General features: G+C 34.7%; 1 pseudogene; it reads left to right on the forward strand.

The window, feature by feature from the left end:
- The first annotated feature begins 12,475 nt into the window (after positions 1 to 12,475).
- LOC131821064 (actin, cytoplasmic 1-like) lies at positions 12,476 to 13,537 on the forward strand (annotated as a pseudogene).
- Positions 13,538 to 25,737: the final 12,200 nt, after the last annotated feature.

Consider the following 25,737-nt stretch of genomic DNA (forward strand, 5'->3'; position numbering starts at 1 on the left):
ATCTCTCTCTGTCAAATAAATAAATAAAATCTTTAAAAAAAAGAAATTAAAAATATAGCTTCCCTATGACCCTGCAATTGCACTACGGGTTTTTAACCCCAAAGATACAGATGCAGTGAACAAAAGGGCCATCTGTACCCCAATATTCATAGCACCAATGTCACAGTTGCCAAACTGTGCCAAACAAGCCAAGATGCCCTTCGACAGAGAAATGGATGAAGAGGATATGGTCAATAGATACACTGGAGTATTACTGAGCCATCAGAAAGGATGAATACCAACTTTTTTATCAACATGGACTGGACTGGAGGAGATTATGTTGAGTGAAATAAGTCAAGCAGAAAGAGTCAATTATCATATGGTTCACTTATTTGTGGAGCATAAGGAATAACACAGAGGACATTGGCTGAAGGAGAGGAGAAATAAGTTGGGGGAAATCAGAGGGAGAGGTAAACCATGAGAGAGTGTGGATTTCTGATAAACTTACAGTTTTTGAAGGGAGGAGGTTGGGGGGGTGGGAGGGCCTGGAGGTGGGTTTAAGGAGGGCATGTATTGCATGGAGTACTGGGTGTGGTGCATAAACAATGAATCTTGGAACACTGAATAAATAAAGTAAAATTTAAAAATGGAAAACCAAATAAAGAAAAAAGGAAATTAAAATGATAGGAAAGAAAACTTGTTTCCTCATTCCACTTTTAGATGTCTGTGCTAAGCTTTCCACATATGTGATATATATAATGAGAAAAGTGTACCATGCCAGTAGGGAAATTTTTTTTATTGTTTCATTTTGTTTTCTAATGCAACATTAAATTGGTAGCCTGAAAGATATAAGATATTCCTCATGTTTTTTTTTTTTTTTTACTTTTCAAGGCAAAAATAAAATTTATTTTATTTTTTATTTTTCCAGCATAACAGTATCCATTATTTTTGCACTACACCCAGTGCTCCATGCAATCCGTACCCTCTCCAATACCCACCCCCCCTTAAAAACCCTCAGATTGTTTTTCAGAGTTTATATTTGAACAGAAAAAAAAGCAACAACAAAAAAAGATCAATTGATAGTATTTCCTCAAACTCTTCCAAAAATTAGACATGGAAAGAAAACTTCCAAACTCATCCTATAAGCATTACTTTGATTCCAAAACCAGACAAATCCTCCACTATAAATGAGAAATACAGGCCAATATCCCTGATGCATATGGATGCAAAAATTTTTGTTTTTAATTAATTTATTTATTTTAGAGATACAGAGAGCATGAACAGGAGGGGCAGAGGGAGAGAGACTCCCAAACAGATTCTCCACAGAGCAGGTATCTCCACATGAGGATTAATCCCAGGATGCTTAGATCATGACCTGAGCTGGAACAGTCAGATGCTTAACAGACTACACCACATGCCTGCACACAAAAATTCTTAATTAGATATTAGCAAATTGAATCTAACAGTACACTAAAAAAATTACTCACCATGATCAAATGGTATTTATTTCTGGGCTGCGAGGGTGGTTCAATAGTCACAAATCAATCAACATGATACACCACATTAATAAAAGAAAGGCTCAGAACCATATGATCCTCTCAATTATGCAGAAAAATCATTTGACAAAATACAGCATCCACTCCTGATAAAAGCATTAAACAAAGTAGGGATTTAGGAAAGATATCTCAACATCATAAGGGCCATATTAGAAAATCCCAAAGCTAATACTATCCTAAATGGAGAAAAACAGAGAGATTTTTCCTCTACAGTTAGAAATAAGACACTGATTTCCATTCTCATCATTGTTTTTAACAGTACTGGAAGTTCTAGCCTCCACAATCAGACAACAACAAGAAATAAAGACTTCCAAATAAGAAAAGAAGAAGTCAACTTTCAGTATTCACAGATGACATGATACTCTATGTAGAAAACCTGATAGATTTCATCAAAAAATTTCTAGAACTGATATATGAATTCAGCAAAGTTGCAGGGTACAAAATCAAAGTATAGAAATCTGCCACATTTCTATACACAAATAATGAAGTAGGAGAAAGAGAAATCAAGGAAATTATTTAATTTAAAATTGCACCCAAAACATTAAGTTATCTAGACATAAACCTAACCAAAAGTGTAAAAAACCTGTACTCTGAAAACTATTCAGTGCTTATGAAAGAAATTGAAGATAATGCAAGGCTATGGAAAAACATTCCATGCTCGTGAATTGGAAGAATAAATATTGCTAAAATGTCTATTCTACCTGAAGCAATTTAGGCATTTAATATAATACCTATCAAAATATTATGAGCATTTTTCAGAGTTAGAACAAACCATCATAAAATCTGCATGAAAGCAGAAGAGAGTCCAAATAGCCCAAACAATGCTGAAAAAGAAAAGAAAAGCTGGGAGCATCAAAATTCTGGATTCGAGCTATATTACAAAGCTGTAGTGATCAAGGCAGTATAGTACTCACACAAAAGCAGACACATACATTGATGGAACAGAATAGAAAATTTAGGAATGGAACCACAACTACACAGGCAACTAATCTCCAAAAAAGCAGGAAACAATATATCCAATGGAAAAAGGCAACCTCTTCAACAAATGGTGTTAGGAAAACTGAACAGCAACATAGATAAGAATGAAATTAGACCACTTTCTTACACCATACACAAACATAAATTCAAAATGAGTGAAAGACCTAAGTGTGAGACAGGAAATAATCAAAATCCTAGAGGATAACATAGGCACCAACTCTTTGATATCAGTCATAATAAGTTCTCACTAGACATGACTCTGGAGGCAAAGGAGATAAAGTAAAAATAAACTATTGGGACTTCATCAAGATAAAAAACTTCTGCAGAAAAGCAAAAAATCAACAAAACTAAAAGGCAACCTATGGAGTGAGAGGAGATATTTGCAGGTGACATATCTGATAAAAGATTAGTACCCAAAATCTATAAAGAACTCCTTAAACCCAACACCCAAAAAACAAACATTCTAGTTTAAAAATGGACAGAAGACAGGAATAGACTTTTTTTTTCCAAATAAGACATCCAGAAGGCTAAGAGACACATGAAAAGATGCTCAGCAACACTCATAATGAGGGAAATACAAATCAAAACCACGATGGGATATTACTCACACCTGTGAGAATGGCTAAGATTAACAACATTGGAAACAACAGTTGTTCTTAAGAATACAGAGAAAGCAGACCCCTCCTATACTGTTGGGGTGAATGCAAACTGGTGCAGCTACTCTGGAAAACAGTACAGAAGTTTCTCAAAAATTTAAAAATAAACTACCTTATCTAGCAATTGCACTACTATGTATTTATCCAAAGGGTACAAAAATACTGATATGAAGATACATATGTTCCCTGATGTTCACAACAGTATTATCAACAATAACCAAATTGTGGAAAGAGAAAATGTCCATTGGCTGATGAATGGATAAAGAGGAGGTGATAGATATAGATATAGATATAGATATAGATATAGATAGATATAGATATATGAATAAAACTCTGCTCTCAAAAGGAATGAAATCTTGCCATTTCCAATGACATGGATGGAGTTAAAATGAATTATGCTAAGTGAAATAACTTAGAGAAAGACAAATACCATATGCTTTCATACGTATGTAGAATTTAAGAAACAAAGATGAACATAGGGAAAGGAGGAAAGAGGGAGAGAGGCAAACCATAAGAGACTCTTAACTATAGAGAACACACTGAAGGTTTATGGAGGGAGATGGGTGGAGTATGGGCTAAGTGGGTGATGGGTATTAAGGACGGCACTTGTTATGAAGTGCACTGGGTGTTATATCTAAGTGATGTAAGGGATGAATCCAATATCACACTGTATGTAAACTAGCTAGAATTTAAACAAAAATTTGAAACAAACAAACAAACACACACCAGAAAAAATACATCACAAGGTGTAACGAAAGGGAAAAAAATCCCAGTATGAAAAGAGAAAGCAACCATCAGGACCAATTCATCTATAACACAGACTTGATAATTATCAAAAAAGGAAGATAAACTATTATTACTATGTTAAGGACTCTAATGGAAAATAGACATTAAAAAAATCATGAAAGTAGGGGCGCCTGGGTGGCTCAATGGGTTAAGCCGCTGCCTTCGGCTCAGGTCATGATCTCAGGGTCCTGGGATCGAGTCCCGCATAGGGCTCTCTGCTCAGCAGGGAGCCTGCTTCCTCCTCTCTCTCTCTCTCTGCCTGCCTCTCTGCCTACTTGTGATCTCTCTCTGTCAAATAAATAAATAAAATCTTTAAAAAAATTCATGAAAGTAGAAATAAGGAAACTCGTAAAAAAATTTATAAATCAATCAAAGTACTGTAATGTGAACAAAAAAAATTGCAGAGTAGAAGATTCTAAGGACCTATCCTTCCACAGAAACACTGAAGAAATGAGCAAAATCCTTCAGAATCAATTTTGTTGGATATTGAGTAATAGTCAAAAGATTGTAGCTTCCATTTGGACAATGAATGAGGTAATAGTTGACATGAATAGAGCAATAGAACTTTATGCCATTTGAATTTAATTTTGCTCAACCCTAGCCCTGGTGTGGCAGTAATTTTGAAGGTGGCAGTTTGTATTCCGTTTTTTTTATTCTTTTTTTTTTTTGCAAATTTTTAAAGAGCTTGGCATTTATTAATTTATTAATTTTTTATCATTAGTTTTTTTTTTAGCATAACAGTATTCATTATTTTTTCACCACACCCAGTGCTCCATGCAATCCATGTCCACCACCTGTTTCCCCAACCCCCCACCACCACTTCAAACCCCTCATATTGTTTTTCAGAGTCCATAGTCTCTCATGATTCACCTCCCCTTCCAATTTCCCCCAACTCCCTTCTCCTCTCTAACTCCCCATGGCAGTTTGCATTCCTGCTCAGGGTACCTGTATCTTGAAGCAGCAAAATAGATCTTATTTTCAAGTAACTGTGTTTGTCTGTTTGACCTCTCTGTGGTTTCCCCTCATTGACCTCTAAGAGGTGTTTGCCTTTGTTTCACCTCAATCAGAACTCTCTCATGAAAGAAAAGCAACTAAGTAATGTTCATCAAAAGTGGTGAAAGGAAATCAACAAACCCTTGTTGCCTGAATCAGGATATTAGAGTTGAGTCAAGCAACAGACATACCAAAAGCCTGAGAAGAAAAGCTGGGACGAGTATTACTTTGGGGGATATGAGCCTTAAAGCTCCTGAATTATTGGAGCATTTAGAAAACTGCATGCATTTCCATGGCTAGACGTGTGTTCTGAAAAGGACTGGGAAGATGCTAAGCCTTCATATCTGGTTTATTCTGAGGATAGCCATGAGCAGGAAGTGAAAGCTAAAACAGAATAAGAGTAGACCTGGCTATGTATTTAAGATGTACTCCAACAGAAAGCCAATCTGCAAAGATTGCATAAGTATTTTTGAAATTATCTTTTGTTCTTTTTTTACTCCATATTTTTCTTTTCAGAATTCCCTATTACACCACTAACTGAACACAAGCTAAAGAATAGAGACTTCAGAGATCATACATACTAAATAATGCAGTTTAAAAAAAATAGGAAAGCAAATTTAAAAAAAAAAAAAAAAAGGCAAGGACCAGGCACAACAACAACAATAGCCAGAGGAGGAGGGAATATTTGATTTCTAGGATTACCACATTATGTTATTTAAAATTTCCACCTTTTATGAAAGATTTATGAGTTTTCTAAAGAAAAAGAATGTTTGGTCCATTCACAGAAGGAACCATAAGATATTGGCCTTATGAGGCTAAGACTTCAAATAAACTTTCTTAAGCTCAGAGAGCTAAAAAAAAAAAAAACCATGGATGAAGTAAATGGGATTAGCAAAACAATATCTAAACAAATAGAAAATATCAGTAAAAATAGAAATTATAGAAATTGAAAGAAATTAAGATAAAAAGTATAGTAGCTGAAATTTAAAAAATAGTGAATCAATTGAATAGCATACTTGAGAATGCAGGAAAAAAAAATCAGTGAACTTAAAAGTAAATTAAATGAGGGGTACATGGGTAGTTCAGTTGATTGAGCTTCTAATCCTTGGTTTCAGCTCAGGTCATGATCTTGGGGTCCGTGGGATGGTGTACCACACTGAGCTCTGTGCTCAGCATGAAGTCTGCTTGTCTCTCTCCTGCTTCTCCTCCCACTCATATTATCTCTCTCTCTCTCATAAACAAATAAAATCTTTAAAAAAAATAGGTTAATTGAAATTATTCAGTCAGAGGAATAGAAAGAAAATGGGCAGAGGATGGGCAGGAGGAAGAAGGGAAGAGGGAAGGTCTTAAAAGCTATGTGAAGAAATACTGGCTCAAACCTGCCAAAATATGATAAAATACATAAATCTACAAATTCAAGAAGTTCAGAGAACTTCAAGTAAGACAAAAACAGAGATATACAGCAAGATACATTATAATCAAATTGCTAAGAACCAAATATGAAGGAGAATTGTCTTTGAGAAACAACTTATTTACAGGAATCTTCAGTAAGATTAGCAATTTATCAACAGAAACCATAAAAGCAAGAGTGCACTAGGATAACATATTTACGTGGTGAAATAAACTTCAACAAGAATTCTAATCTCACAAAACTATACTTAAAAAATCAAGTAGAAATTAAGAAATTCCCAGATTAAAAAGAAAAAAAGCTGAACTATTTTTTTTGCATTTTAATTTTTTATTTTTTATAAACATATATTTTTATCCCCAGGGGTACAGGTCTGTGAATCAACAGGTTTACACACTTCACAGCACTCACCAAAGCACATACCCTCCCCAATGTCCATAATCCCACCCCCTTCTCCCAAACCCCCTCCCCCCAGCAACCCTCAGTTTGTTTTGTGAGATTAAGAGTCACTTATGGTTTGTCTCCCTCCCAATCCCATCTTGTTTCATTTATTCTTCTCCTACCCACTTAAGCCCCCATGTTGCATCACCACTTCCTCATATCAGGGAGATCATGTTAATAAATATCCCCTAAAAGAAATGCTAAGTGAAATAAGTCAAGCAGAGAATGTCAATTATCATATGGTTTCATTTATTTGTGGAACATAAGAAATAGCATGGAGGACATTAGGAAAAGGAAGGGAAAAATGAAGGGGGGGATTTGAGGGGGAGATGAGCCATGAGAGACTATGGACCCTAGGAGAAAAACACAAGGTTTTGGAAGGGAGGGGAGTGGAGTGATGTGTGAGCCTGGTGATGTGTATTAAGGAGGGCATGGATTGCCTGGGGCACTGGGTGTTATACACAAACACTGAATCATGGAACACTACATCAAAAACTAATGATGTACTGTATGGTGACTAACGTAACACAATAAAAAATTAAAATAAATAAAATTTTTAAAAATATTTAAGCTAAAAGTAAAGAACACTAAACATTAACTCAAAGCCATGAAGAGGAATTTAAAAAAAAAAAAGAAAACACTGGAAAAGTGTCTTTTGAGTACTTACTGAATAGTATTGAATTTGAAATATTATTATTGAATTTTGCATCATAACTCCTTTTCTTGAACCATTTAAAACATAAATTAATAAGATAATTATAAAATGATATTAATAGACACAAGATGTATAAAGATGTAATTTGTTACAGCAACAACGTGAAAGGAAAAGGATGGAGCTATATAAGAACAGAATTTTTGTATATCATTGAAGTTCATCTTTCATTAATTGAAACAAAATTGTTATAAGTTTAACATGTTAATTATAATCTCTAGAAACAAAACAAATGAATAAAGAGGGAAAAAAGGGAGGGAGAGGCAAGCCAATAAACAGATTCTTAACTATAGAGAAAAATATGATGGTTACCAGATGGTAGGTGGATGTGGGATGGATTAAATAAGTGCTGGGGATTAAAGAATGTATTAGTTGTTGGAACACCAGATGTTATATAGAAGTGTTGAATCATTGTATTGTACACTTGAAGCCAATATTACTCTGTAAGTGAACTAACTGGAATGTAAATAGAACCTTTAAAAAATACAGAAAACAAAAACAAAATAATAAAACTAGTCCTTCTGTGTCAATAATTGGTATAAATTAAAATGAATTAAGCTCTCTAATCAAAAGACAGAGACTATAGTCCCAATAGTTTATTCTTGTTTTTATTTCAGTTGCAGGAAATAAAGGAGCCATATCTAGAAAAATGTTGTTATAGCCAACTTCAGAGAAATTACTCCCTTCCCTCCTAAGATTTTTATGGTTTCAATTCTTGTATTTAAGTCTTTAATACATTTGGGGTTGATTTTTGTGTATGGTGTAAGAAAGTGGTTCAGTTTCATTCTTTTGCATGTAGATGTCCACTTTTCCCAACACCATTTGTTGAAGAGACTTTTTCCCATTGCATAATCCTGCCTCTTTTGCTGAATATTAATTGACCATATAAGCATGGGTTTGTTCCATAGATCTCTATTCTATTCTATTAATCTATGTGCCCATTTTTGTGCCAGTACTATACCATTTTGATTACTGCAGCTTTATGATATAACTTGAAGTCTGAAATTATGTTACATCCAGGTTTGTTTTTCTTTTTCAAGATTGTTTTGGCTATACATAAAAATAAAATGCTTCTGTGCAGCAAAGGAAACAAATAATAAAATTAAAAAAAAATCTACTGAATGGGAGATGTATGTGCAAATGATATATCTGATAAATGGTTAGGATCCAAAATATATAAAGAATTTATACAACTCAACACCAAAAATCCACAAATAATCAGTTAAAAATAGCCAGAATACATGAACAGATATTTCTCTAAAGAAAATAGAGAGATGGTCAATTGACCCATGAAAAGATGCTCAACATCCCTCAGCATCAGGGGAATGCAAATCAAAACTGTAATGAGATATCACCTCACACCTGTAAGAATGGATAAAATAAAAAACAAAAGAACCAAGTTGCCTTTCAAAGGACGAATGGATAAGGAAGATGTGGTCCATATACACTATGGAGTATTATGCCTCCATCAGAAAGGACGAATACCCAACTTTTGTAGCAACATGGACGGGACTGTAAAAGATTATGCTGAGTGAAATAAGTCAAGCAGAGAGAGACAATTATCATACGGTTTCACTTATTTGTGGAGCATAACAAATAGCATGGAGGACATGGGGAGATAGAGAGGAGAAGAGAGTTGGGGGAAATTGGTACGGGAGGTGAACCATGAGAGACTATGGACTCTGAAAAACAATCTGAGGAGTTTGAAGGGTGGGAGGTCAGGGTACCAGGTGGTGGGTATTATAGAGGGCACGGATTGCATGGAGCACTGGGTGTGGTGCAAAAAAAAAATGAATATTGTTATGCTGAAAATAAAAAATAAATAATAAAAAAAAGAAAAAAATAAGTGTTGGTTAGAACGTAGAGAGAAGGGGTCCTTGTGCTGGGAATGCAAACTGGTATAGTCAGTATAGAAGACAACACAAAGGTTCCTCAAAAAGTTAAAAATAGAACTACCCAGTTTCAGTTATCACACTACTGGGTATTTGCCCAACAGTAATTCAAAGGGATACATGCACCCCTGTGTTCATTTCAGCATTATTTACAAATCACATGAATGGAATAAAGAAGATTTCAGGCATAAAAAAAAGAATGAAATCTTGGGATTTGCAACAACATGGATGGAGCTAGAGATGATTATGCTGAGGGAAATAAGTCAGTCATTGAAATACAAGTACCATAAAATTCCACTCATATGTGTAATTTGAGAAACAAAACAATGGAAAAACAAGAGAAAGAGACAAACCAAGGAACAGACTCTTAAATATAGAGAACAAACTGATCATTACTGGGCGAAGGGGAGGCAGGTGGGGAGATAGGTAAAATAGGTAATGGGGATAAAAGAGTAGACGTATTGTTATGAGCACTTAGTAATGTATAGAATTGTTTTGTACACCTGAAACTAATATAACACCGAAATTAACTCTAATGGAATTAAAATAAAAATGATGTAAAAATTAAGTGGACATGTTATGAGAAAAATTAAATGAAATATCATATGTAGTGTTCTTTAAATATAGTTTGACACATAGTAGTTTCCCAGTAAATGATTGCTATGAAAACAACAAATACATAAAAAATATAGACTGGCAGAATGGGTAAAAGACCTATAATTCAATTTTGTGAAGTTTAGATAGACTCATTTTAGGTCCAATAAATGAAATATATTACTTGAAAGATTGCAAAAAATTTCAATTAAAAACTTAAGACACAAAGAAGGATATTAAATAGTAATAGAATTGTATTTTTATCAAGAACATAAAAAATATGACCAAATAACGCCTAACAACTGAGTCCCCAAATATATGAAGAAAAAACTGCCATAAGTGAAGAGAAAAATACACAATTCTACAATAGTTGACTTCAACACTCCATTTTCAATAGTGCATAGAACAACCAGAAGATAAATAAAAGAAAAAGAAGACTTAATGCTATAAACCATGTATATCTAAAAGACTAAACCAAACACTATATCCCCCAACAGCTAAATATACTTTCAAGTTCACATGAAGCATTCTCCTAAACCACATGTTAGGCAATAACCAGCCTAAATAAATTTTAAAGTTTGAAATCATACAAAGTATATTTTGCAACTATAATCAAAGAAACAAAAAGAAAAAAAAAATCAATGACAGAATGAAAACTTTAAGATTCACAAGTATATACTTTGGCAATAACTTTTTAGATACAACATCAAAGATGTTATCCATCGAAGAAATAATTGATAAGCTTGACTTTATTAAAATTAAAACCTGTGTTGTGGAAGACAATATTAAGAGAATGAAAAGACAAGGCACAGACTAAGGTAAAATATATGCAAAACACATATCTGATAAAGGACTATTATCTAAGACATATGAAGCACTCTTAAAACTCAACAAAAAGAAAACAAATACCTCAATGAAAAATAAGCAAAAGTCCTGAATAGACACCTGCTTAAAAAATATAGATATGGCAAATAACCATTTTTAAAAAATGCCTCACATAATTTGTCATTGGGAAAATGCAAAGGAAAGCCACAATGAGATACCAGTACACACCTATTAGAATGGCCAAAATCCAAAGCACTGACAACACCAAATGCTGATGAGAATATGGTATAACAGAGCTCTCGTTCATTATTGGTGGAAATGTAAAATAGTACAACCACTTTGAAAGAGAGTTTGAAATGAATACTATTATACTGAAAATAAAAAATAAATTAAAAAATAAAGAAAAAAAAAAGAGAGTTTGACAAATTATTGCAAAACTAAACATGTTCTTACTACACAATCCAGCAGTTGTACTCCTGAATACTTATCCAATGGAGTTGAAAACATACATGTGCACAAAACTTTGCACATAAAACTTTATAGCAACTTCATTCGTGATTGCCAAATCATGTGAGCAACTAAGATGTCCTTCAGTATGTGAGTGGATAAATAAACTGGCCCATCCAGAAACTAGAAGAGCATTTCATGCTAAAAATATATGAGTTATCAATCTATGTACAGAAGATTTTTCGGATACTAAAACTATTCTGTATGGTACAACAATGGCTGATACATATCATTAAAAGTTTGTCAAAACCCATAGAATGTACAAAACCAAGAGTGAATCTCTATGTAAACCATGGACTTCGATTGAAATTTTTTCAATGTAGGTTTATTGATTATGACAAATGTACTACTGTGGTGCAGAACGTCAGAAGTAGAAGTGATTGAGGACAAAGTGGGAGACAGGGAAATATAAGTACTCTGTGTTTTCCATTTAATTTTCTGTGAACCTAAAATTACTCTAAAAATAAAGTTTCTAATTTAAAAAATCCAAATAAAGAAAATCTCATTAAATAAATGGTTCATTTGTGAATTATAACAAACATTTAAAGAAAAATTAACACCAATCCTACTCAAATTCTTCCAAAAACAAATGATTAGGGAGCACTTGCTAATCTATTCTATGAAGCTATATTTTCATAAAAGTTGAAGGACTCGCATTTCATAGCCTTATACAAAGTTATAGTAATCAAAACACTGTGGTGCTGGCATAAAGTTAGATGTATAGAACAATCGAATAGAATAGGAAATCTGAAAGGAAATAATATATCTATGGGTGATTGATTTTCAATAATGGTATCAAGACCATTAAATAGGAGAATTTTATCTTCAAAACCGTAAGATAATAACTGTGTATACACTTTGAAAAACATGGATTTATATCCCTCATTATACACAAATACAAAAATCACTCAGTTAAATCTATGAGAATGAGAGATATACTCCAGAAAGCTGGAGTATCTATGTTAATTTCAGACAAAACAGAATTCAGAGCAAAGAAAATTATCAGGAATAAAGAGGGACATTGCATAATGAGAAAGTGGTCAATTCTCCAAGAAGGCATAAAAATCTTATTTATGTGCCTAAAAACAGAGTGACAAATTATTAGAGGCAATCAAAAGACATTGAATGGCTGGAAAGATTTTATAAACATGTACAAGGCTGGCTTCATAGCCCATGAAGAGCCCAGGGCTGTCTTCCTCTCCATTGTGGGGCATCCACGGTACCAAGGCATGAAGGTGGACATGGGCCAGAGGACTTCTACATGTTTGATGAGGCCCAGAGCGAGAGGGACTTCCTGACCCTGAAGTATCTTACTGAGTATAGTAATTGTCATTGGGAAACAATGGGAAACAATTGGGATGACATGGAGATCTGGCACCACACCTTCTACAATTAATTGCATGTGGCCCCAAGCAGCACCCCATGCTACTAACCAAGGTCATCCTGAACCCCAAGGCCAACTATGGAAAGATGACACAGATCATGTTTGAGACCTTCAGTATCCCAGTCATGTAGGTGGCCATCCAGAACATGCTGTCCCTGTACTCTTCTTGCTATGCCACTGACATTGTGATGATCTTTGATGACTAGGCCACCCACACTGTGCTTATGTACAAGGAGATACACCCTTATCCATGCCATCCTGCATCTGGAACTGGCTGGCTGGGACCTGATGGACTACCTCATAGAGATCCTCACGGAGCATGACTACAGCTTCACCACCACTGTTGAGCAGGAAATCATGTGTGACATCAAGGAGAAATTGTGCTGTATTTCCCTGGACTTTGAGCAGGAGTTGGCTCCCGTGACTTCCAGCTCCTTCATGGAGAAGAGTTAAGAGGTGTCAGATGGACAGATTGTGACCATTGGCAATGTGCAGTTATATTCCTCCTAGCTAGATACTCTTCCAGCCGACCTTCCTGAGCATGGAATCCTGTGGTATCCATAAAACTATCTTCAGTTCCATCATGAGGTGTGATGGAAACATCCATAAGGACCTCAATACCAACAAGGTTCGGTCTGGTGGGACCACCATATACCCTAGCCTCACTGACAGGATGCAGAAGACCATTGCCTTGGCACCTAGCACAATGAAGATCAAGATTATCACACCCCCTGAATACAAGTACTCTGTGTGGATCCCTAGCTTCATTCTGGGCTTACTATCCACCTTCCAGCAGATATGGATAAGCAAGCAGGATTACAAGTAAGGCCACTTCATTATCCAGTGCAAATGCTTTTAGGCAGACTGTTACTTTAATCACAACTTTTCTTAACAAAACCTAACTTGTTCAGAGAATGAGATGAGATTGGCATGGCTTCATTTGTTTTGGTCTTTGATTTATTTTAGATTTCTTTTTGTGGGTTTTTTTGTTTGTTTGTTTGTTGTGGTGATTTACTCAGGATTTAAAGACTAGAACAGTGACAGTGACAGCAGGTGGTTAGGGAGAGCATCTCCAAAGTCCTACACTGTGACCAAGGGCTTTGGACATTTTTAAAAATTTTTTTTTCAGTGTTCCAAGATTCATTGTTTATGCACCACACCCAGTGTTCCATGCAATACATACCCTCCTTAATACCCATCACCAGACTCATCTAACCCCCACATCCCCTCCCTTCCAAAACCCTCAGTTTGTTTCTCAGTGTCCATAGTCTCCCATGGTTCATCTCCCCTCCAATTTCCCCCAATTTCACTTTTCCTTTCCTTCTCCTAATGTCCTCTGTGTTATTCCTTGTGCTCCACAAGTAAGTGAAACCATATGATAAGTGATTCTTTCTGCTTGACTTATTTCACTCAACATAATCTCCTCCAGACCCGTCCATGTTGATGAAAAAGTTGGGTATTCATTCATTCTGAAGGAGGCATAATACTCCATTGTGTATATGGACCATAACTTCTTTATCCATTCATCTTTTGAAGAGCATCTTTGTTCTTTCCAGTTTGGTGACTGTGGCCATTGCTGTTATGAACATGGGGGTACAGATGGCCCTTCTTTTCACTACATCTGTATCTTTGGGATAAATACCCAGTAGTACAATTGCAGGGTCATAGGGTAGCTCTATTTTTAATTTCTTAAGGAATCTCCACATTGTTTTTTAAAGTGGCTGCACCAACTTGCATTCCCATTAACAATGTAAGAAGGTTCCCCTTTATCCTCCCCGGCACTTGTTGTTTACTTTCTTGTTAATTTTGGCCATTCTAACTGGCCAAATGTAGTTTTGATTTGAATCTCCCATGATGACGATTTTTTCATGTGTCTGTTAGCCATTTGTATGCCCTCTTTGAAGAAGTGTCTGTTCATGTCTTCTGCCCATTTTTTTATTTGATTATCTGTTTTCTGTGTGTTCAGTCTGAGGAGATCTTTATAGATATTGAATATTAGCCCTTTGTAGTGTCTTTGTGAATATCTTCTCCCATTTCATGGGTTGCTGTGTTCTTTTTATAAAATAGTCACTCTACGTATCATGAGATTCTGTTACAGGAAGTCCCTTGCCTTACCAAAAGCCACTCCATTCCTCCCTCAGATAGAAAGGCCAGTACTTGTGGAGTTCACACAGGAGAGGATGATAGCATTGCTTTTGTGTGAATTATTTAGTCCATTTTAATAAATCTTCACTTTAATATTTATTCCTTATTTTTTTTGAAAGGTCTGCCATTATGGCTCCCATCTATACCCCCACACACAACTTGAGATGCATGAAGACTTGTGGTCTCCCAGGGAGTAGGGTTGAGGCATGGATGTGGCCAGGGATTACATGCACATTCATTTACTGACTTGAGACCACTTGAGTTTTAAGGGTATATATATATATATATATATATATATATATATATACATACATACACACACACACACACACACACACACACACATATATATACCTATATACATTTATATAGGTGCATATAGGTATATATATGTATATGTGTGTGTGTATATATATATGTATATATGTATGTGTATATGTATATATAAAATGTATATAGGTACATATATACATATATATTTTTATGTTTATATATGTATATATGTGTATATATGCATATATATATATAAATGTATATAGGTACATATAGATATATATGTGTGTATATATATATATATATTTTTTTTTTAACTCAAAGTGAAGGGATGGAAAAAGATAACCCATGTAAATGATAACTAAAAGACAACAAAGGTAGCCATATTTATATCAGACAAAGTATACCTCAAGTCAAAAACTATAACAGGAGATAAGACCATTATAATATGATAAAAGAATAAAATACACCAAGATCATAAAACAGTTGTAAATATATGTGCATTCAATATCAGTGATGCTAAGTATATTAAACAAATACTAATGGAATTGAAGGGAGAAATAGAAAATACAATAATGTTAGAACGTTTAATACCCCATTTTCAAAAATGTATAGATCATCCAGACATAAAATCAGTAAGGAAACATTGGATTTCAACCATTCTTTAGCTCCTGTAAACCTAGTAAATATAAAGATCATTCCTTCCAACAGCAGTAGAAAACACATACTTATTAAGTACTCATGGAACATTCTCTGGCACAGATAATGTGTTAGCTCATAAAACAAGTCTTAGCAAATTTAAAAAGATTTAAATCATCCCTATTCTCTTTTGTAACCACAACAGTATGAAACTAAAATTCAATAACAGAAATAAAGCTTGAAAATCTGTAAATATGTGGAAAGTGAATAACACATTTCTGAATAATCAGTAGTTCAAAGAAGAAACCAAAGGGAAACTTAAAAAAAAAAGTTTGAAACAAAATTGGAAAAAAAACATTTCAGAACTCATGGGATATGCCATAAAGAATTCTAGGAGGGAAGTTCATAGCAATAAATGCATATGCTAAGAAAAAATAAATATCTCAAATAAACGATCTAAATTTATACCTCAAGGAACTAGAAGAACAAACTAAACCCAAAGTTAGCATAAGAAAGAAAATAACATGTAAAGCAGAAATAAATGAAATAGAAAATAAGAAAACAGTAGAAGTTGGCTAACTGCATTTAAATTTTATAAAAAAAAGAAAGAGAAAATATCAAAGAAACTGAGGTGTCTTATTAAAAAATGAACAAAGCTGACAAACCTATAGATACATGTAACAAGAAAAAAGAGGAATCAAATAATAAAATACAAATAGGAGAGATGTTACAACAGAAATACAGAGCATCATGAGAGACTGTTACGAAAACTTTTATACCACCAAATTAGACAACATATGTTCCTGGAAATGTGCTATCTACCTGGACTGAAACACAAAGAAAAGAAAATCTGAACAGACTAATAATGAGTAAGGAGATTCAATCAGTAATCAAAATCTTCCCAAGAAAGAAAAGCCCAGGACTTTACAGGTGAATTCTACCACACTTAAAGAACAACTGATGTCAATCCTTCTTAAATCTAAAAATATGAAGAAATATTCATCTTACAAAGCCAGCATTACCTTGATACCAAGTCAGATAAGGGCACTAAAAGAAAAGAAAACTATGTGTCAATATCCCTGGTGAATATTGATGCAAAAATTTTCAACAAAACATAGAAACAAATTCAAGGGCACTTTGAAAGGATCATACAAAAATATGAAAATAAAATGAAAGCATCATAAAACATGATCAAGTGAAATTTATCTCCAGATGGAAGAATGATTTAATGCACATAAATCAAAAAGTGTGATATACCACATTAATAGAATGAAGGATAAAAAACATATGATCATCTCAATAGGTGAAGAAAAACCTATTTTATAAAAAAGAACATCCTTTCATGATAAAAATTTTAATAAAATAGTTATAGAAATAATATACATTAAAATAATAAAGACCAAATAGGAGAAGCCCACAGCTAACATCATACTTATTAGTAAAAAGCTTATAATTTTAATCCTAGGATCAGGAGCAATATAATGGTGCCCACTTTCACCACTTCCATTCAACATGGTATTGGATGTCCTGCACACACAATTAAGAAAAAAAAAAAAAAACTAAAAGTGTTCAAATGAGAAAAGGCTTAGTTAAATTGTCTTTCCAGTTTACATAATCTTAAATATGCAAAACCTTAAAAATTTTAAAAAAAGTGTTAGGACTAACAAATAAATTCAGTAAAGCACAAACAATATATATAATAATTTCTATTTCCATATACTATCAATGAACTAACTGAAAATAAAATTTTTTAATTATATTTTTAATAACATTAAAAAGAATAAGATACTTAGTAATAAATTTAACATTACAGGTTATCAATCTGTGTACTGAAAACTATAAGACGTTTATGAAAGAAATGAAAGAAGACACAAACAGATGGAAATACATTCCATGTTTATGGATTGAAAGTATTAATTTGGTTAAATTCTCTATGCTACCCAAAGCAATCTACAAAGTCAATGTAATTCCTATGGCACTTTTTACAGAAGCAAGAAAAAGCATCCTAAAATTCATATGCTACCACAAATGACCCTGAATAGCTGAAGCAATCTTGAGAAAAAACAAATTTGGAGACATCACACTAACTTATTTCAAACTTTATTACAGAGCTATCAAAACAGTATGGTGATGGCATAAAAACAGACACACAAACCAATGGAACAAAATTGGGAGCCCAGGAATAATTCCACACATATGTAGTCAATTAATGTTTGTCAAGGCTGATGAAAATGCATAATAGGGAAGGGGCAGTCTCTTCATTATTATTGGCAAAACTGGATAACCACATGCAAAAGAATGAAATGGATCCTTAACAAAAATTAACTCAAAATGGATTAAAGACTTAAGTGTAGTACCCAAACCCATAAACTTCTGAAAGAGACATAGAGAAAAAAACTACTTGACATGGGTCTTGGCAATGAATTTTTGAATATGACACCAAAAGCACAGGCAACAAAAGAAAAAAAAAATCAACCATGGCACTACATAAAACTAAAAAGTTTTCTACAGTAAAGACAACAAATGAAAAGGCCATCTTTTGAATGGAAAAAATATATTTACAAACTGTATATCCATGATAAGAGGATAATATCCAAAGTATATTAGGAACACCTATGACTCAATAGCAAAAAATCAAATACCACAATTTAAAAATTGGCAAAGTGAATACATATTTCTACAAAGAAGACCTACAAATGGCCACCAGTTATATGTAAAGGTGTTCAACATTACTAACCATCAGGGAATCAAAATCACAATGAGAAATTTCCTTACACTTGTTAGAATGTCTATTATCAAAAACACAAGAGATAAGTTTTGGCAAGTGTGTAGAGAAAATGGAAGCCTTGTGCAGTTTGTGAGGATGTATATTAGTACAGTCATTATGGGAAACAGTATGTATGTTCCTCCAAAAATTATAAGTAGAGATACCATATGATCTAGCAATCCCACTTCTGGGCATATAGCCAAAGGAAATTAAATCAGGATCTCAAAGAGGTATGTCATTCTCATGTCTACTTCAGCATGAACAATGTTATTAACAATATTAATAATAACGATGGTATGAATAACAGTGCTGATATGGAGACAACCTAAATTCCTGTTGTTGATAGATAAATTGACAAATAAAATATTATATACATAAATATAATATATATTGTAATATATATCTATGTATCTATGCATTTTATATTATTATTACATCTTTTCTACAGTATGTATTTATTATATATTCCATGTAATGTATATATCTATTACAATATGTATCTATATGCATCTATAATACATATAATTGAATATAATTTAGTAATAAAAAGAAGAAAATCCTGCCATTTGTGATAACACGGATGAACCTGGAGAAAACTATGCTAAGTGAAATAATCCAAACACAGAAAGACAATACTGTATCATGGAATACTCATAGGTGGAATCAACAAAATCAAACACCTAAAACCAGAGAGTCAAGGTGGGGTTGTCAGGTGTGGTGGGGGAAACGGGGAGATAGAGGTCAAAGGATACAAAATTTCATTTATAAGATGAATAAATTCCAGGAGTGTAATTACATCATGGTCCTTACAGTTAAAAACATTGTATTATATTCTTGAAATTTGTTAAGAAAAATCTTAAGTCTTCTTACCACACACAAAAAAGATAACTATATGAGTTGATGAATGTATTAATTAGCTTAATGGTGATAATCATCTTACAGTATATATGTATATTAAACCAAAATTTTGTTTATCTTAAAAAAGGTAGTATACAGCCTAAATATATACAATTTTGATTGTCAATCATATTTCATTAAAGCTGAAAGAAAATAAAAATATTTAAATTGGACTCATTCCTTAAATAATTTATATAAATTTCCAAATAACATAATGAACAAAAATTGAAAAAGACGATATCATTTTTAGGAATATAGGATTTATTTAAGAAGATGAATGAGAAAAAATTATGAAAAGGCAAAATAATGGTTGCTACTTTCCCTAGAGATATGCAGATTCCAAACTCATTCTCTGAAGGCTTGGTATCCTCATATATAAAACTTAAGAAGACTAAAAAGAAATTCTTTTTGTACCAAAATCACTTAGGATCTAATTTAATGTTCTTAAATAAAATATTATATCACCAATTATAACCACATATTAATAATATTTCTCCACATTAATTGAATAAAGGAAAAATATGCTTGCCTTAATAGATGCTGGAATTACATTTTGTAAATTTCACTGTTTCTTATTTTTAAATAAAAAATATTTCTAAATTTTGGGGCACCTGGGTCGCTCAGTAGGTTAAAGCCTCTGCCTTCAGCTCAGGTCATGGTCCCAGAGTCCTGGAATTGAGCCCCACATCCAGCCCTCTGCTCAGCGGGGAGCCTGCTTCCTCCTCTCTCTCTCTCTCTCTACCTGCCTCTCTACCTGCTTGTGATCTCTGTCTGTCAAATAAGTAAATAAAATAATTAAAAACAATTTCTAAATTTCAAAAATTTTTATAACTTTCACAAGTTTCCAGTAAATATTATACTTAATTGAGAAATGTGTGATTTTTTAAATAAAGCAACAAGATATATATAAGCATACATATCACACTAATACTCCAATACTACTTACTATTTCACTAAGTAATGAAAAATAAATAAACGTTTTATACTAGAAAGAGACAAAATTATTGCTTTTTGCAATTGTGATCATCTACTTAAAAAATCTAATAGAATGATTACAAAATATTTTAGAATTGATAAGACAGTCCAGAAAAATGTGAAATATGAGATTATCATTAAAAAGTACATAGATTATTTATGCTTTAGCAGTGGTCAATTTGAAAATATTATAGATACATCTCCTACTCATAACACTACAAAACCATAAAAATGTAAGACTAAATCTAAGATTAAGTTTGAATGACCCAAATGAAAAACAATCTATGAAGTTTTTTCCACAGTAAATAGAAAGTTATGGGATATTCCTACACTGGAAGATTTATTATTATAAAATTAAAAACTCTACATATAAATATATGAATTAAATATAATCATAATAAATTTTAGAATGCATTATATAGAAAATAACAGACTGATTCATAATTCGTCTAAAAAAAGAAGATGGCAGAAATGCTAGTGATAGTGAAGATAAAAATAGTGTAGGTCTGTAATATGTGTCATTATATATTATAAATACACAGTTTAAAAAGCAGTTGAGTTTCAAACTTCAAGTTAGAAATAACATTAGAAATTTAGCTATTTTTAACTCCTCTCCTTTCTTTTGAAAGTTATCCCCCAAAATAGTAATAGATAACAATCTATCATCAATTAAAACAATGGCACAAACTGACATAACATACAAAACATCTATGCAATTGAAAGCAAAATGAGAGACAATATTTACATCCAAATAAATTTTGGCTGTAAATCCAAATAAATGTTATTCAAATAAAATTTTATATTTATAGTATGATGCATCTTTCTCCAAAAGTAAAATTCAGAGTTATGGTAAACATATGCAACAATAATCTGGATAAATAAAAATCCAAATAAATAAATAAACGAGAATATGAGCAATACTAAAGGAGAAATGGGGATTGTTTCTACAGATCAGAATTTTATGGAAGAAAAAGTAAAGGATGTGGAGGTGAGGAAGAAATCATACCAATGGAATATTGTGTGTGTGTGTGTGTGTGTGTGTGTGTGTTTGTCTGTATTTATTACTTAGTTTCCCCGCTGAAAGAGTGGTGAGCAATGGTGGCAATTTGAAGAAGAGAGGATAATTAGAATTCTCCCGGTCGCAATATAGAGAAATATTCACTTAACAGGTTTCCACATTATTTCTGAAGGTCTAAATTTGATGAGAAGATTTTCCCCAAGGGAGTAAACACAAATTTGGTAAATAGGTCAATAAACACAAATTTAAGTAAGGGTTGTCCTAGAATCACAAGTCTCTCATGATAGGAGAAAGGAGACAATGAAGTAAGTATTACTGTGTTAATTTCTTCATCTTTAATAATAGTCAATAAATAATATATAGAATTGAAACATGTAGTTAAAATTAGCCCAGAGCCTGAAATCAAAGTCAGTGGGGGGAGACAAGATGTCAGAGAAGTAGGAGTACCTACCAAAGAACTCTGATCACCCATGAAATCACCCAAGATTAGAATTATACACTTCTGGATATCTACGAGGGCAGAAGATGTCAGTGTGCAGGTAAAGCGGAGTGGAAATGATGAAGTTCTAGAACCTAGGTGAGGTTTGGTGGGCTGAGGTCCGGAGCCGATGACCAAGAAAGAATTCTTGAGACATCTTTGGTGCAAAATGGTGGTTTATTAAAGCACGGGGACAGGACCCGTGGGCAGGAAGAGCTGCTGCCCCGGGTTGTGAGGGATGGCAGGTTATGTACCCTGCTGTTGGGGGAAGGTGAGGGGAAGGGAGGTTGCAGCGGAGTTTTCATATGCTAAAGAGGGCCTACAAGGTGCCAGGATGTTCCAGGCCTGCCGGAGGCCTTGCCCTTGCTGCTGGATCAGTGTTGTCTTTTGACCAGCCATTAACATTAAGATCTTTGGGAGACTTTTTGGTGGGGTGTCACAATCCTGCTATCAATCGTCTTTGTTAGTGAGATTTAGGACATTTGTAAGCCAAGGGAGACTCCTGTCTAGCAGGATTGTGAGCTCTGCAAGTTAACTATTTGCTTATTGTTCATGGCAGTCAGGGCTGCCTGAGGGATGCTACACTTATGGAGGGGAAAGGGTGAAGAGGGGGGTGCAAGGCGCCAGCTCTTGCTTTGTCCTCAGCCAGCCTCCTGCTCCCTCATCAGAAACATCAGACTAATATTGGAAGATAAACAAAAGGGGGAGGGAGCCACCAGAAGTGACCCATTGGAATGTAATACCCCAATACAAGAGTGCCCTGTGATTGGGGAACAGCATTAACTTGGAATCTGGTTGAAAGCATTCAAAAAGAACAAAAGATCATAGGGGAAAATTTGGGGAATCGGGCAGTTAGAGACAGGGGCTTAAGCTTGCCAACCCAGGACAGCCACCTCTGGTGCTGTGCCAGAGAGAGTGCAACAAATAAGCCAGGTCTTGGTCCCTGAGCCACCAGCATGCCTGAGAGCATCTGGGTGGTGGCGCCCATAAGGGTTAGGGAGCCTCACCAGCTGTCAGAACCACAGACTTTTGCACTCTGCACACACATGCATGCTGCACGACCAGAGTCTGAATCACACCCTACACCCTCCCCTGAGAGAGGTCTTTGCAGGCGCCAGACAGCCAGCGCTCTCTAGGACCTGGAGAGTCTGAGTACTCCCAGCCTGGGCCAGCATGAAAATCTCAGTTTTCTATCTCTGCTTGGGACATCTCTGGTGGTCTGGAACTCCCAGAGAGCCACCGCTAGTATTTTTCCTGGTTTTGGGTACCAGCGGGAATTCCTGTGACCCCAGAAACCATGACTAGGAATGTGTTCTGCCAGCAGCAGAAGGGGGATTTATGTGCTCTGAAGCACCCAGAAGGGAACAGACTGAGGCTTCTTTCTGAGAGGGAGGTCTGGGTACAGTTTGCTTTCCTCTAAACCTCCAAAGAACCTCCAAAAGCTGCCAAGGGGAGAGAAAAAAAAAATGAACAAACAAACCAAAAAACCTCCAGAGAACAAAAGCCTGAAAAACCGGTTTCCTCAGAGGCCCAGCCCCTAGATGGAGGCAGGAGGACTTAACTCTAGCAACACTCCCTGAAAAACCACGTGGCAGGCCGCTCCCCTAGAAGGCCAGCCACCAAACTAAACCAAACCAAACCAAACAAACAAACAAAACAAGAGGACAACCACCACTACGTCATAGATACAACATTTATTTTTAATTCGTTACCACTATTCTGGTTCTTTTCATTTTGTTATATAACTCTTTAACCTATAAGTAGGTTAAATATATAAATAGTTATATAAACATAACTCTTGGGACGCCTGGGTGGCTCAGTTGGTTAAGCAGCTGCCTTCGGCTCAGGTCATGATCCCAGCGTCCTGGGATCAAGTCCCACATCGGGCTCCTTGCTCGGCAGGGAGCCTGCTTCTCCCTCTGTCTCTGCCTGCCACTCTGTCTGCCTGTGCTCGCTCTCGCTCCCTCTCTCTCTCTGACAAATAAATAAAATCTTTAAAAATATATATATATAACTCTTTAACCTATAAATAGGTCATCACATTGAGACCTTCAGTACATGAAATTCCATAATAACCTTTTAATCTGAACTTTTTGATACATGTACCTGTGTTTTTCTTTTGCTTTTCTATTTTTTAATTTATTTTATTTTTTTAACATTCATATAGAAATAAGCTTCAAGGTAATCCCCTTTCCCCAGTCAATGCTACCGCTATAGGTAAAAAAGTTTTAATCCATCTTTATCTCAGTATTTCTGTGTATTTGTTTTTGTTCTGGTAGTATATAAATCTTATACTTGGGGTTCATTTTGACGGAGTACTTTTTTAAAATTTTATTTATTTATTCTCTTGTCATCTATTTTTGCTGGTCTTTTTGTTTGTCTGTTTCTGTTTGTATACTTCATAATTCTTACCTTTGGGGCCCACTTGGGATGGGCATTCTCTTTTATTTTATCTTTCTTTTTTTTTTTTTTCCGTCTCTTTCTCTCTCTCTCTTTTTTCTTTTTTGTTTTTCTTTCTTTTTGGTGGAGACTCTCAATTGTTGAGAAGTGTTCCAGGGTGCACCTTGCCTGCACCATGGTTGATACATTTGACTACACATCCATTCAGCCATCTCTCACCAAAATGACTAGGAGGAGGAATGCCCAACAGAGGAAAAATTCAGAGACTTGGCCCTCTCCATCAGAGCTATTAGATATGGACATAGGCAGTATGTCGGAAAGGGAATTCAGGCTAACAATTATCCAGGCAATAGCTAGGTTGGAGAGAGCCTTTGATGACAAAATGGAATTGATTAGGGCATAAGTGAAAGCCACCAGGTATGATGGTAACAATGTTCTCAATAAGTTCCAATCTAATCTAAATTCTTTAACTGAGGCATAAGATAGAATTAGTAATCTGGAGAACAAACAGATAGAAACAAAGGATCAGGAGGAAGCCTGGAACAAACAGCTTAGAAGCCATGAAAACAGAATAAGGGAAATAAATGACGCCATAAAACCTTCCAACGTCAGGATTATTGGAATTCCTGAGGGGGAGGAGAAAGAAAGAAGACTAGAGGATATAGTGGAACAAATTCTCCATGAAAATTTTCCCAAAATGGTGAATGGAACCAGCGTTCATGTGCTAGAGGCAAAAAGGTCTCCCCCCAAGATCATAGAACCTAGAAAGACCTCAAGACACCTTATTATGAAAATGATGAATCATAATTGTAGACAGGAGCTGTTAAAAGTAGCTTGGGTGAAGAAATTATTTATATACAGAGGAAAGCCCATCAGAATTACATCAGATCTGTCCATGGAAACCTGGCAAGTCAGAAAGGGCTGGCAAGAGGTATTCAGGGCACTAAATGAGAAGAACATGCAATGAAGAATACTTTATCCAGCAAGACTAACATTCAAATTGGATGGAGAGATAAAGGGCTTCCAAGACAAGCAAGGTTTAAAAGAGTATGTGACCACCAAGTCAACACAGAAGGGGGTTCTATAAAAGAGGGAGTTCTATAAAAGAGGAAAAAACCCTAAGAATATCATTGAAAAGAAATATATGGAGACAATCTATAAAAACAAACACCTCACAGGTAGCACAATGTTAATAAAAATGTTCCTCACAATAATCACTCTCAACATGAATGGCCTAAATGCACCTATAAAACAACAAAGGCTTGCAGATTGGATAAAACGACATGACCCATCCATATGTTGTCTGCAAGAGACCCATTTTGAACCTAAGGATACATCCAGACTGAAAGTGAAGGGATGGAGAAACATCTTTCATGCCAATGGGCCTCAAAAGAAGGCTGGGGTAGTGATTCTCATAGCACAAAAATTAGATTT

The sequence above is a fragment of the Mustela lutreola genome, chromosome X, assembly GCF_030435805.1.
Source record: "Mustela lutreola isolate mMusLut2 chromosome X, mMusLut2.pri, whole genome shotgun sequence".
Classification (NCBI taxonomy): domain Eukaryota; kingdom Metazoa; phylum Chordata; class Mammalia; order Carnivora; family Mustelidae; genus Mustela; species Mustela lutreola.